This window comes from Anthonomus grandis, chromosome 15 (assembly GCF_022605725.1).
Source record: "Anthonomus grandis grandis chromosome 15, icAntGran1.3, whole genome shotgun sequence".
NCBI lineage: Eukaryota > Metazoa > Arthropoda > Insecta > Coleoptera > Curculionidae > Anthonomus > Anthonomus grandis.
In genome coordinates, this window is record NC_065560.1 from 12348138 (window position 1) to 12361362 (window position 13225).

Here is a 13225-nt window from a genome sequence, read left to right on the forward strand (position 1 = left end):
TTTTCATTGAATTCTATCAATTCATGTAGCGGATATGTAACAAACTTAACTTAAAAAGAATATGCTGATGATTCACAAGTCTATATCTCTATTCCTGTTAACGATATTAACACCTGTCACCAAAAATTTCACTCTGAGTTAATAAACCTAAATAAATACGAAGAAGACCACAACCTTAAATTAAATGCTGAAAAGTATAAAATTCCTTATTATGTGTTCCGATGTAAATTTACGACGATGTGTTAAAAATAGCATTAAAATTTCTTTATATAATCTTCCAATTCCAGTTGTACCCGAGTGTCATATAAAAATTAAAATGCTAAAAATAAATTGCTAATTTAAGATTTAAAAAATTATTTAAATACAAACGTACTTTATCTCCAAAACAGAAATATTTTCTATGTCTTATTTTGCCTTTATTAGATTACTGTGATATAATGTAGGATAGCTTTATCTTCGCATAATATATTTTTAAAAAAACATATAATACCGTATCTTAATTATATTTATTTATTAAATAAAAATAATAGAAGATAAACGCATATTTATAACATTATATATCATATAATAAAAAGTAATTGACCAACCGGCCTCAGAATCTAATTTGAACGGATCCAACATTCAAATGTGGCGCGTAATAGGGATTTAATGGTACCAATCGATGGAACTGTAGCTTTTCGGCACTCTAAATATGTAACTACTGAAATGTTGTCAATCTAATTTTTAATTTTTGTCTCTAATTTAACTTTGTACTTATTTTATTCTTTTTCTGCTCTAGTTTTTTTATAAAGAATAACTGACCGAGTAAAAAGTATACAATTAACTATTTTGGTAATATATTGTTTGGGCTGACCAACATTTCACGTTATCGGGTGATGTTGTGTTGGTTCTCGTTTCGCCTTCTCCTTATGTCCCTGTGTTCGTTCGCTGCTGTCCTGCATTTGACATACTGAGTTTCAAATTGGTGCATTTTTTAAAAGTTTTTTCTAGTTTAAAAGCTTTCTCAACCATGGTATGCGTAGAATTAGCATAAAGTAAAGCCGGCTGCACATTGGGACGCAGGTAACACAGGCGACGCAGCGCAGGGCAGTGCAGGTTTCTGTATTCAATTAATTTACATAGACCCGCGCAAATTGAAACGCAGAGTACTCAGAGTAAGGTAGCACAGAACTGCGTTAAAATAAACCTGCCTAGCGCAGTCTCCCGGACACAGTTTTCTGTGCCACGTGCTTTATAGTTTTTGGTCAGCGGTACTTTTTTTGAGGTTATATTTGAAATGAATGAACAATTAATTGAATTGGTGAGGAGGCATACAATTCTTCATGATAACAACGATCCCAATTATTTAAAAGGAAAATTAAAGGATGAATTATGGAAAGATATAGAAAAAAAACTTAATTTGAAAAGCGGTAAGTTAAACAAATATCTTATACTAATTAAAGCTGTATATTAACTAAAGTTAGACAGGGGTCGACAAAGTTTGGCTACAAAATTATAAGTAGGTAGGTATATCAAAACAATACATTGCTACGTTAGATTAATATTAAAATTTTCCTTGTAAAACACTTTTTTCTTGCCAAGATATTTGTCCTTCAGTATTAAAATATTGAGTAAATTTTTGTCTTATTAGAAAAGCGTTTGATGAACTTCGGGTATTACAGTTTCGCAATGAAAGTAGCGGCATTTCAGCATCGGTTCCATCCATGTTGCTACATGCTTCGTTACACCCTCTTAAATAATTGTGCAGGACGCAAGCTGCTTTTGTAACATTCACAACGCTTTCAACTTTAATTTCAAAAGGTCTTCTATACACACGAAATCGAGAAGCGAGAATTCCGAAGGCACATTCAATACATTGACGGGCTCAGGACAGCCTGTAGTTAAAAATGTTATTTTCGTGATTATCAGTAACACTTCGCCTCGGATAGGGGCGCATCATATTTTCTGCTAGCGGAAAAGCTTCATCACCCACAAAAACGTATGGTAAAGGCACCTCAGCTGTACCAAATAAAGTCGGTTGTGGAAGAGCAAAGTTTGTCTCATCAGTTTCTTCCCAAGTGGGCTGCTTGAGAAAATGTTACCATCGCTGAATCTCCCCATCGACCCCACATCAATCGTAGTAAATTTATAATTCCCATCAACGGTAGCCATCAAAACAATGGAGCAATTTTGTTTGTAATTGTAGTATGATGAGCCAGTTCTTGGTGGTTTTTTAATCACTATATGTTTTCCGTCGACAGCTCCCACGCAATGAGGAAAATGCCATTTCTTCTCAAAATCCAATGAAATAGCTTGCCACATATCAATAGTTGGTTTTGGCATATACACTGGTCCATATTGCAGCAGATCCCACATTTACTATTTTAGCAACTGTTCGATCCCCCATTCTATAACTGTACGCTATGCTTCTGTAGCTATCTCCAGAGGCCAAATACCTACAAAAAACTGAATGGTGATCAAACATACTTGCCACATGATTTTGTATTTTCAAGTTTTTCTTAATTTATGTCTTTTTGGTAAATTTTTGTCTACACCATGCAGTTTTTCATCATAGTTTTTCATCCCCTTCACGACTAAATTGCATTTATGTTTAAAAATATATATATCCAAGCATTTTGAGTACAAGAGGCATCCTCAATATCACCATTGAAAAAGGATCAGCGCTTTTACGAAAAAACATTCAAATTTAAGGAGCTGCACAATAACTTCTTGACAGAGCATTTTAAATTGTCAGATCACTTTAAAAAAATTTGCTAATAATTTGGCACTTGGCATCTTCAGCATTTTCTTTTTAAATAAAAAAATAAATAAAATGAGTTTCCATTATTTTATATTGAATATATTATTATTATAACCCGTACCCAAAATCTCGTTAAATTTGATAGTAAAATTTTTGCGTGAAAGCGCAGGCCGCTTCTAATAGCTGAGGATGCCTAATAACTACTCAAAAAATAAACTTTTTTACAGGAAATGAGGCAAAAACACTGTGGCTAAAGCTGCGTAATTGCCACCGTGATGCACTGCGAAGACAGAAAAAGTTTCAAAAAATCGGAGCTCCTGCTGTCGTCATAAAACAATGGAAATATCAAAAACATATGCAATTTTTGGTTCCATATTATGTCAAACACACCACGTGAAGGTAACTTAGAAGGAGATAGCGAAGATGAAAATATATAACAAGAAACTGAATTCCTAGTCGATCCAGAAAATGAAACTTTTGAAAGTGAAGAAGTAATCAACGATAATCGCCAGGATTATCAGGATATTGAAAATGTAAACAATTACCTGGTTAATGAGCCTTCTACGTCTGGAACTGGTATGCAGAAAAATAAAGAAGAGGATTTGTCAACCGTAAGGTATCTGTAACTGAAGACCGGTCAATCACATCCACACCTGTGTCTAAGAATAAAAAAAATAAAAACGACGATATTCAGGACATAATAAAGCAGTCAATGATTCAACGTCAAAAAAGATAAGTTGAAAGAACAACACAGAAGCCTTTGGATGATGATCTGTATATTTTTTATATGTCTATGTATCGGATAACAAAAAAAAATGCCTCCTTAGTTTCAGCATCTTGCGAGAAATAATGTGTTTCAAGCTGTAACACAAATAGAAGCTGCATATCTAGGGCTAGGGAATACAAGTCAACAAAACTATTATCATAGTGAACAAAGACCTATTCCATATACATATTTTAACACGCATACTTCGCAGCCCCATTCCTCTTATTCATCAACACCTCTTCCATCACCAAGCCCAAGTTCTTGCAGTAGCCAGCAAATTGAACATCAAAATTATATTAATTCTCCACCTTCTTTTACGACCACCCCCTATTTGCCCCTTTCAACACCTCTTCCTTCAACCTCGAATACCTACGACTTACAATCTAGCAGCCATTTACCCACTACACTCAGCCACACCCGACCTCACACCTCCTATTTGCCTGTTGCAACAACACCTCTTCAACCCGCTAATAATACCGGTGAGGCTCGAAATTTTTATGAAAATTTTTCAGAATAGAATGTTGATTAATATTTAAATGAACATTTTTAATTTTCTTATCAATACGTTAAAATGAATAAAAATATTACCTTAAACAAATTGCTAGTTTTTCTTTAGTTCCTATTGGTTTTTGGGCGTTACAACCATCTGAATAAATACAGTTTTCTATCATATTATGTACGTCATCAAATTGCCCTCTGTTTAACCTCAAATAATTTGGAAAAACAGGCTCCGAAAATTCGGATGATAGTGCAAATTCTCCGTGAGTATTTCCTCTTTGCATATAGTTGCTTTTCCAAAATTATTTTTTCCTTTTTGACATGTTGTACAATAGAACTGTTTCTTCAAATTCTGCGTCCGACTCTGACTCGGAACTATCCAAAAACAACGTCATGATAAAAAAAGCTTCATATTATTTACTATTCGCACTCGCCCGCCAATATTTTATCAAAAGAAATGAAGAACTGCTTTCAAATATGCGCTCACACTGCCTGACACCTATTTTTCCTGAACTGTGTAACTTGCCCTGCCCTGCGTCGCCTGGGTCACCTGCATCCCAATGTGCGGCCGGGTTAATGGTTTGTATAATCGAGAGGTAATCCTATTTGTCAACAAAGATAATAAAAATAAATATTTTGTAATTTTATATTGAAATATGGATTGTGGCAAATAAAAGCATTTTGAATTTAAACCTTAAGCAGAAGCCAAGCATAACTTAGTAAGGTGCCTGATAGTTTCAATACTAGAGGGGATGTTATTTTGCTCTTTTTAGTGAATAGCACTGTATCCGTCTTTTTGGGGTTAGTGAATAGGGAATATTCTGCTCACCAATTCTCTATAATTCGAAGATCCGCATTCAGTCGCAAAGCAGTTGCCCAAATTTACCCGTTTGCAAGGTGATGAAGTCAGCTGCATAGATATTGTGTAGTGAGAGTCATTCGCTGTTTCTCGTTTTTAGCAACTGGCTCATTTTATGGAACGCTTTTTATGTAAAACACACAGTCGATGCCAATTACACCCAGAGTGGACTCTTTATGGTCCATTGACCTTTCCACCCGCCCATCACTGAGTGTAGTAATTTTATTCATTTCATATTTTATTGCTAGCAGTCACTTTTTACTATTCGAAAATCTTCCACTTTATTAATATTATAAAACAGAAAGTGAAACTGTATTCAATAGTTAACCCATATTTTTCGCTTTATTATTTTCTGATATCTTTTCTCGGCAAATGTCGCCGTGTTGTTTTTATATTTCAAGTATGTTATGAAATTAACAGTTGGACAGAAAAACCATTACAAAAGTATTACCCCTCTTTTTTTTTGTTTACGTTTAAATATTGTCCGTCCCATATCTAGTCCTGCTGTACTGAAAGTAAATATTTACATTTTTATTTTGATCCATGACACATCGCTTATTTTTATACTGACAACAGTTAACAATAAATACATTTTAATCGTCACTAATGGCGTTGGCAGCTATAATCAAAATTCTCCCTCTCGAAATCTTTTTTTTTGCAGTTTCTGATTAGATTGTGGTTGGAATAGCTATTTTTGTCTATATAAATGAGATCTATTAGAAGAAAAGACCTCTGTCATCACTGGGTTTAGAGGAAAGTGCCTATTCAGTCTCAGCTCTCTTGGTATTGATTATAAAATGTAATGAGGCGATATTAAAAAAGTTATACCCTCCACACCTCCTAATTTGAATATGGGGATTAAAAAATCCCAACTTCTCAAAGAGTCTGTGTAAGGGGCTGAACCTGAGGGCATTTATCTTATAAGTTTTCTTTCTCTAATGTTGTTTGCCCTTTCATGTTTTGGAATATAAGTTTTATTTTAAAAAAATTGCTTGGAATACACCGTACTTGATTTATCTTAGAATTCCCGTAAGCAACATAGCCATTTCCCTAGTTCCGAATATTATTTCGCAATTTAAGTATCTCTGAAAATAAATCCTGGTCATAACTCACTTGAAAACTTTTTAATAATGTCCATATTTTTGCATACAACTTGGCATAAAAGTCTGATATAATTCACTTACATCTCCAGAAACTAGAGCAAAAAAAAAACAACTCCACTAACATGTCATATTTCGAGCCATAAAACGGCTCTTTTAATATCGGTTTTAATTTGTGAGGCCCATAACCAGCAGGTCGACATACAGATTGAACTTTTATTGTCGAAAATCCATAAACTCGGACATGAAACAAAAATTAACCCAAAACATAAAACTTATTTTCAGATCGAATTATGTAGTGCGGTATAGTCCGGTCCAGGGTTTAAGTAAAAATAACAATGAAATCATCCGTTAGTTTAGGAAACTCGAGAGTAACATGTGTTTCGTTTTGTATAATTTTTCGAAATATATGTATCCGGTGTCGGATATGATACAGTCATATCTAATATTTTGTTTTTCTTTTGCTTTTACTTAATTTTGTGTTGAGTAGTATAATTAAGCGTATGCGATTCATGCGTTTATTTTACGAATTAAATTGAAAGCAATAACATATCAACAAACATAGCCTGCGGAATAACAGGCATAACAGATAAATAAACATAGTATCGAAGGGACTGTGAGGTGTGTAATTTTCGATACTTTTATGGGATATTGCAGTTTTTATGAGCATTCTAGGAGCACGCAGTTGTTCCATACTCGCACTTTGATATACACCACACTTTTTATTTTTCGGGAACATTGGAAAACACTTTCCGCACACAAACACACAAGAAAAAGTAGTATCAAAGAGCAAAATAAATGGCACTTTTGTATAGCCACTTAATCCAACTTAGATGATATAAAATAATTATACAGGGTTGTGAATTAACACCCGTCATTAACTCTGCAGTAGCCAAAGAAAGTAGTTCAATTGGATTAAGGTGAGCTTACCTAGGTGGCGACTCCGTTGATCCACGGCTGCCTATCCACCGGCTACGAAAAACATTATCTAGGAATCTTCTAATAATCGCAGCATAGTAGGGAGAAGCCCTATCCTATTGAAACCATATGGGAATTAAATAAGAATACCACATCGGTTTAAAATTTATTGTGAAAATAAAAGTAAAATCCGATTAACAAACAAATATGACCGACTCTAAAAGTTATAATACAGGAACCGTACAACTAAAAAGTCACTAAAACTGGTAACCTAGTTCTAATAAGAAAAACCTTAAAAACAATACAGGTTTGCTACCAGTGGCGTCGCTATATTTAATAATCTATATTAACTTAAAATACTTATTAGGAGTCAATAGATGCTGGATTAAATCTAATCCAACAAACAATGTATGGTTTGGCATATCTGGCTTATTTTCAACAGGATACAGTGTCGTCAATGCTCGAATTGTCTTCTTAAAAGTCAAGGAACTTCAAAGAAATATGATTCTGTTTCTCTGCTATAAATGACCATTTCATAATTCTGAGAACAATTTTGTAATAACAAATATATTGTTTAAATTACCTAAATGCGTACTTTAGACGTGAAGATCGCCAGCAGATAAAGAGGGACAAATCCTAAAAAATCAAATTGAGTATGTGTTGATTAGACAAAGATATAAAATCATGTCTGCAAAAACATGCCGACATACGGACAGATCATAATCCAGTAGTAACGAAAATTAGGCTTTTAAATTATGAAACAATAATAAGATCAGAAAATACTCGAATCGATACTACCAGACTAAGTAAGAGACAAAAACACCAGGCAAACTACCAGACAAAAACAAAACAACGTTTGACAGAGGAAGTCAGTAAACAGGAAGTCTATAGATAAATAGTAGAAAACAAATGGCTTCTAATGAATACAAAAATAACTGAAAGTCAAAACACTAAAAACAAAAAAAAAGAAACAATGGATGACAGGGGAGGTAATGGATAAAAAACGACAATTCGAATACAGACATGAGATGAACTATAAAAAGATAAACAAGCAAATAACACATAAAATTAAACAAGCAAAGGAAAAATAACTAAAAGAATAATGTGAAGAGATAGAGAAGTATCGGAATAAACGTGACAGCTTTAACACTCACCAAAAAATAACAAAGATGACTTATACCAATAGAAAAAGGAAACCAGGATTACTCAAAGATGCAAACGGAAAGCTCATCTTGTATACAAATTAGAAACCAAGGAAATGCACAGAATATATTAATGAGTTGTTTGGAGATAATAGAACAGGCAAATGGAAACTGAAATGGAAGATAGCGAGTTTCTTAAAATATTGAAAACAGCATTAAAAACGACCCTAACAAACAACAAAAATGGGAAAGCTCAAGACTCAGATCAGATCCCAATTGAAATATTTAACAGCATGAACGACGATACCTTGGATATGCTGCTGGATTTATTTAACGAAGTATGCAAAACAGGACAACGGAATAATGGTTACTCTTTACCTTCTAGGCTACCTCAAAAACACAACGCTAAAAGCTGTTGTGAATACAAAACAAATATTTACAAAGTCACAATGCAAAATTGCACGCAGTAATAAGAAGCACCTTAACTTTTTTTATATCTCCTATAGTTACTGAGATGCCAGTAGTGAGCTACAATTTTTTAAGAATACGTATGTACATATATGAGTATGAAAATAAGAGACAAAGCAAAACATAATTTAATTTAAAATATTATGGTGAGCCATAATAAACAAAGATAATCAGTTTAAATATTTTTGCTGCCAATAGAAGTTGTTGTCATTTTTCACGAGGTACCTTTGAAAATACGTAAGATCACATGACTTGTTATATTCAATATACTTACTACTATACCAACTTGTTATACCCAAGAAATTTCTTATAGAGTTTTCCATTTTTATTCTCAAAAGTATTATTATTATTTATATTATTTTTCTGTTTTAGCTCGCTGATAGCGGTGTTCATCGGCCTGAAGGCAAGATGAATTTTGCTAAGGTAGATTTAGGAACTTTCGAACAATGTTGCATGTATTCAGTATAACAGATTTCTGTATAGTGACAATCGTCCAGGAGGAAAGACCCAATGCGTTAAGGTTTTTGGACAGTGTTAAAGGGACAATTCCAGTGGATGAAATAACTAGAGGAAGTATATATACATTATCTTGCCTCCATTGTTGTTTTATTTCGTGAGCCAGATCTGCGTATTTGGCAAGTTTAGTGTGTGTCGTTTCTAGGACATTATTGGTATTTGGCACTGCTATGTCAATTAGAAAGGTTTTCTTTTGGGCTTTGTTTATTAAGATTATATCTGGTCTGTTTGAAGTCAGCGTCCTATCGGTCAAAACAGTTCTGTCCCAGTAGAGGTAGTAGAGGTAGTAGTAGAGGAAGTAGTCATTTTCTAGTACAGTTTCTGGTTTGTACTGGTCATAGGGGCAAGTTTTGCCAATAAGATGATAAAGTTTTGTCAGTTTTTGATGAATAATTTTTGCTACACAGTTATGTCGGTGCAGATATTCGGCAGCTGAGTGATGTGCATCCTGATGTTATATGTTGAATTGTCTCCGGTACGCGCAGGCATTTTCTACTTCGATCGTCTATTACTTTCTCATCTTTAGTAATGTACTTAAAGTAATTTCTTGTAGCAATCACTTGGTCTTGTATAGCCATCATAAAGCCTTCAGTTTCAGGAAATAGATCTCCACGAGTCAACCAGTAGTTCGACGTTTCATAATCGACATGCTCGGCCTTAAGTTCGTGAGGATGCTTTCCGTGTATTGCCTTCTGCTTCCATGTGTTAACTTTAATGGCTGTGTGCTCTGATCTTGTTACAGTAATGTGTTCTGCTATACCTGCACGGAGATTCAAGGGTGTGTATCCGTTATCCGCTAGCACCACTGCTCTATGAAGAAAAGAGGTTTCCCTCATAGTGAGGAAGTATTTCGGATCTGCTACTTGTTTTTTGAAGAGAAAAGAAATATCAGTTAGTCCTCTGCCACCCTTGGATCTGAGAAGAGGAAGTCTTTCGATGGCTGATTTATTATTATTATTATTATTATTATTATTATTATTATTATTATTATTATTATTATTATTATTATTATTATTATTATTATTATTATTATTATTATTATTATTATTATTATTATTATTATTATTATTATTATTATTATTATTATTATTATTATTATTATTATTATTATTATTATTATTATTATTTATCTTTCAAAATATCGCAACGAAATAAAGCAATTTCTCATCGCATAGAATTAATTTTTATAGCTTCATGTTTACCATCACACAACAGCCTTTTGGATCTTGGTCTGATACAGGATTTTTCTACTGAAGTTAAGCCAGCCGACTATTTGTTGGTTCCTCCAGTACTCTATCCACCTCTTTCTATTAATTCGAATGCTTTACTAGCTTATACCAACGTTGGTCTTAGATATGATGGATTCTACAGAGATTCCAGATCAGCAGATTATCGTACAAATTAATCAGTTTTTAGTTTAATTGGACTTATTACTGTTAGGTTTGTCTCTTGAAAATATGTTAAATGTTGTTTTCGATATGACCAAAGGAAGAGAAAGTATACTCAAAGTCAAAGTCTCACAAATCAATCGTCTATTAAAAGGTTACGCGTTTTGCCGCATTAGGACATCATCAGACCTAATCTAAATACAAAAACTACATACGTTCCGATATATAATATGTTCCGATATAATTCTCCACTGAACTAAAGGAATGGATTATTCAAAAAAAGAAAGCTCATAAAAAATATAAATTGAGCCAATTAGATAAGGACTGTATGGAATTTTTCAGTCTTTGGTGTTTGTGCACTGGCCACTATGTTCATTGCATTAAAATAGCTATTCCGTTCAACATAAAAAAAGTTTTGGTCTTTCGTCAATATGTTTCGAATATTTATTATTTAAGTGTGACAAGTCATTCAGGCAAAAAAATCGCTATTATGTTTGTTGATTAGTTTTCAACTGTATATATATATATATATATACTAGACTGAATGTTCAACATTATTTCCAACAGCCATTCTCACCATTTTCTGATTTCAGACATCTTCAATAAGCTATCTCGAGATGGCAGTTTTAATCCATCTAAACCCTTACATCACATCTGTAATCTCTCTCATAAATTATTTTATAATTCATAAATTATTATTTTGGTCTAGTTCATTAAGTTTATTATTTTGGTTTAGGTGCTACTTATCCGATATAAAGCTTATTGTTTGAATTGGCGGTTTTCTATCTAGGAAAATTTGGGACCCATCAAGTGTTTCTCAGAGCTCACACCTTCGACACTGGTTTTCAGTGTATTCATAAATGATATTAATGAATGTTTTGCTGCCATTACCTACTTGTTGCAGATAATCTGAAGCCAAGCAGTATTGTAAAATCGTTCCAGAATTGTGATAAATTCCAATAAAACCTGGATAACCTCTTTGGCTGGTGTTTGGAAAATGGTATGACTCTGAATGTCTCTAAATAGGCCGTTTCTCGAATTAGAAGCAGGAAATAAGTATATCGTAGTGATGGATTCTTTTAGCATATGGGTAAATACATATCCTCTACCAAACCTGGAAGCCTTTACTGCCGTCAAGGCTTTAGTAAAAGAATGGATCTGTCGATTTGGTGTACCTTTGGAGCTACATTTACTTGTACTACTTACAATATTTACTTGCAGTTAAGAGGGCGAGGATTTGCCTAAATTAGTCTCTAATCGCGAAAATAACGGAGATAGCTTTCTTCATTTGTTCCTGCTGGCTTATTCATCCATGAAAGCATATGAGAGTCTCCGGTTCGCATAGTGGTGGTAAGGCAGCTGTGACTCCCGTGCGTTGTGATGTTTGGTTGCCCGCCAGGAACCAATGTTGCCAAGAAGAACTACATCAGTGAGCTGCGTAGAAGAATTGGCGTCATGACCAGAGCTACAACAAGTGACTTGGTTTGGCCTTATAATCTGAAAGAGTCTGTCACCGAAACTTAAAATACCCTGAAATGGGCCATACAAAGATCTGGAAGTAATCAACGATGTCTTTCATGGGATACAAAAGCCGCTACGGGACAAAGCTCACGTCATTCACTTAAACCGACCTTTTTATGAAAACCCCAAAGATGCTTAGCTGCGGCCATCCAATCAAACATAATTTGACATTTGTTGAATTCATGGCACATCATTCTAACTGCTGAAAGGGTCGATACAGTGAACTGTGAAGTGCACCATAATTTTTTTAAATTGTAATTGATTATTGCAATAAAATTCGAGGTAAAAATTGATAAAATATCACTGCATACGACAACAGCATGCTTATATTAGCATGGAAGAAGATCGTCTCGTTCACTTAGTTCTGAAAGGGATTTATTACGCAAGATGAATTTCGATTTCGAGAAACTCATTTAGAGGTGCATCTTTTAGTGGTTTTGATTATTATGAGTAGGATTAACGCTGTATTTCAGATGCTAATCAATTTTTATTAACTTTTTATAGTAAGTAAAATTTATTCGTCATTTGAAAAAAAGGCCCTGGATTCAGTCGGTCCGGGGGCCCCTGAATCATTGATCGGCCCTGCCTGGTTACGTCAGTATCAGCAGTCAACCAGGTTTTTTGTGTTCTGAGAAAGAGAAGCTGGAGGATAAATCACAGTGTGTTAGAAATGGTCTTCAAGTTTACAGGCATGCAACATCTGGTGTGCTGCAATATCCCTCAACGTCGTTCAAATAAATGTTTCTATTAGTATGAATATGTGTAATAAATCAGTTGACTATTTTGTAAAAGCGTTTGTTGTACATCAAGTTTTAGTTTACACCTAAACGAACTATAAAAATGTGACATCATTATTCTGAGACGAATTTGCATTAAAATCTTTTGGGTGTTTTAAGAATTAAGTTGGAAAGCTAGGAAGCTTGGAACTTGGTTTGTACTTTGTAGAGCCTCGGAACCATCATAAATCAATTCAGAATTTTGTTATTGATATTTATGGCAGAATCGCATTGGGCTTTTAGAATTGTATGACTTTCTATTATCTGATCACAAAGCTATTCAAATCAGTTTTGAACATTACCTAGCTAATAATAAGATATATTTTTCTTTTACAGACCCATATAACACAAAGGGAAATTTGAATCCTCCAAAATTTGAATTTAATTACACATTTAATTCAAATTTTGGAGGGTACAGACTGGTCATTTTTGGAATTTCCTGATGAAGTTAAAATAAAAGTAAAACTCTTCATAGATCTGATAAGCATATTCATAGAACTCACCTTTGCCAAGAAAAAAAGACGTGCAACTGA